Source organism: Gavialis gangeticus, unplaced genomic scaffold (assembly GCF_001723915.1).
Source record: "Gavialis gangeticus isolate Ggan-Ray unplaced genomic scaffold, GavGan_comp1, whole genome shotgun sequence".
Classification (NCBI taxonomy): Eukaryota; Metazoa; Chordata; order Crocodylia; family Gavialidae; genus Gavialis; species Gavialis gangeticus.
This window is the reverse complement of record NW_017729000.1, coordinates 34231-36843: the sequence shown is the minus strand read 5'-3', so window position 1 is coordinate 36843 and position 2613 is coordinate 34231. Positions and strand designations below refer to the sequence as shown.

General features: G+C 45.7%; 1 protein-coding gene across 1 annotated transcript in view; it reads left to right on the top strand.

Annotated features, from left to right (window-relative positions):
* The window catches only part of REEP2 (receptor accessory protein 2), an 11322-nt gene extending 10341 nt beyond the window's left edge, over positions 1-981 (top strand). Inside the window, exon 8 of the mRNA XM_019506007.1 lies at positions 71-981. The gene's annotated coding sequence lies outside the window, so the exon portion shown is untranslated. The remainder of the gene's footprint in view (positions 1-70) is intronic.
* The last annotated feature ends 1632 nt before the right edge of the window (positions 982-2613 follow it).

Below are 2613 nucleotides of genomic sequence, written 5' to 3'. Positions count from 1 at the left end.
TTGGGGGGGGGGGGGTCGAGGGGAGCACAGTATCAGGATTGATCAATCCTTCTGCTGCATCCCATTCCAGCCCTTGAGAACAACTTCTCGTCTATCTGACCATGTGCCATTTCCATCAACCTGGGACCTGAGCAGCATGTAAGAGTCGAGTCAAAAAAACATGTGGATATGGGATATGTAATGTGGGAGTCACACTTCAGTAATCCTCACATAGAAAGACTTTGAGGTGAGTCAGTCCAAACTATGCTGGATCCTAACCCCTCAGAATAGGTTAGAGGATTTTTCCCTTTTGAGTGAGAACACATGCTACCCTTTACCTATTACTAGTTCCATTCAGATTTATGATGGTGGGAATTTCTTAGAGGAAGTAGCACCCCTCATCTTGCTAGCTTCTATGATCTCCTCAGCAGTGACTGAGGGAGCATCCTTGATGCCAAGGTAAGTATTCATATGCACAACTGCTATCTTAAGAGAGAGACTTGGAGACCTTGGTTTCTATTGAGAATAGCTGCCAAAGGAGTCTGATCTTCCTGGCTGCTTCTCCTTATTTAAGAACCATGCTCTGTTGTAGTCAAGGTGTAGGACTTCCTTCCAAATCTCTGTATCTTGCTATCACACTTCTAGAACTAGGACAGAATATTCTGTCTAAAAACCCTGTTGTTTTGTTGTAGGCAGGGTCTAGAACTTCCCTGATATCCAGATTGCAGTTACATTTTCCGTCTACTGAACCGTTCTTAAGTTGCTCATAACAATAGAAGTGTCATCTCGGGCTGAAATTCTACACATTTCTCCTTCATCTAGAAACAGACTTTCTGGAAAGCTCAGCTGCTTTTGGGACAGGAGCTAGGGAAGACATTTTTGCCCTTAAAGCTTTGATTTTTCAAAATTGGGTCCAGGTTCTATGGCAGACAGTGGAAGGAACTTGTCAGAAACAGTGATTTAATGAGACAGGTTGTGGAGAAACATTAATTTTAGCTTTTTTTTTTTTTAAAAGGGGAGGGAGAGTTCCTGCTCTGTTGTTAACAAGTGCTTCTATTATGTACGGTTACAACTGTATGAACCTGCTTAAATTAAGGAGGGTTAAAGTCGGAATGGTTTTGCTACACTTGTTTCACTGCAGAATCAGAGTTGCATCATAACCGCTTGCTCTGGTATCTTTTGATAAGTATGCCATTGTTGCATCTGTCGTAAACCGTTTCATAGTCTGGTGAAAATACATTTTGATTTGGCTGAAGCTTTAAGATTTAAAAAAACATACTCTATTGCCTTTTATCAATTCCTAACCTGCCAGTGTTCCACTAGCATTATATGAAAGTGCATGTATTTCAGTGGAAGTCTTTGGAGAGGATCCAACTATTTAACCATTTTACAGACCCTGGGACTGTAAAGAAGCGAAGAGAAATTTGTGTAAAACGTTGTTTGGAAAAAGACTGGGCTTTGAAGGATTGCTGTCCCAGTCTGTAGTGTACTGGATAGAACAAAACAATTAACTCTCTACAATATGCAGTGTCCTGCATAGCCACATTTTTCTAGTTTTATTTTTTAAAACTAAAAGTCTCCAAATGTTTCATTTAAAGATCATGGACTCAAGTTTGGAATTGCAAAGGGTAAGATAGACTGTCCACATGCTGATCTTCCCCTCACCCTCCTTGTGTTTATGCTTTGCATTAATGTCTAATTACAAAAACTTCATACTGTGAATTTTCCAAAAGAGCCATTTCAGAAACTGGGTGGTGCGGAGTGAATGAGCAAGAACTGCCTTGGGGATAAGGCAGAGTTTCGCAGTTTCATAGTAGGTAGGGTCGGAAGGGACCTGAGCAGATCATCAAGGCCGACCCCCTGCCATGGGCAGGAAAGGATGCTGGGGTCAAATGACCCTGGCTAGGTGTTCATCCAGCCTCCTTTTTGAAGACCCCCAGGGTAGGAGCCAGCACCACTTCCCTTGGAGGTTGGTTCCAGATCCTAGCTGCCCTGGCCATGAAGTAGCGCCTCCTGATGTCTAGCCTGAATCTGCTGTCGGTCAATTTACAGCCGTTATTCTTCGTTACTCCTGGTAGTGCTTGGGGGGGACAGGGACTCTCCCATAGCCTGTTGGTCCCCCTTGGCCAGTTTGTAGATGGCCACCACATCCCCCCTCTGCCTTCTCTTGTGGAGGCTGAGCAGGTTCAGGTCCCCTAGCCTCTCCTCATAGGGTCTGCCCCGCTGTGCCCAGATCATGCAGGTGGCCTCCTTTGGACCCTCTCCACGTTGTCCACACCCCTCCTGAAGTGCGGCGCCCAGAACTGGACGCAGTACTCCAGCTGGGGCCTGACCAGTGCTGCATAGAGGGGGAGGATCACTTCCTTGGACCTGCTCGTGATGCGTGTGTGGATGCATGACAAGGTGCGGTTAGCCTTACTGATTGCGTCCCCACATTGGTGGCTCAAGTTCATTTTGGAATCAGTAGTGACACCAAGATCCTTTTCCGCCTCTATGCTGACTAGAAGGGAGTTCCCCAGCCTGTAGGTATGCTGCTGGCTCTTCTTCCTCAGGTGCAGCACCTTGCACTTGTCAGTATTGAATCCCATCCTGTTCTCATCCGCCCACCCCTGTAACCTGTCCAGATCTAGTTGC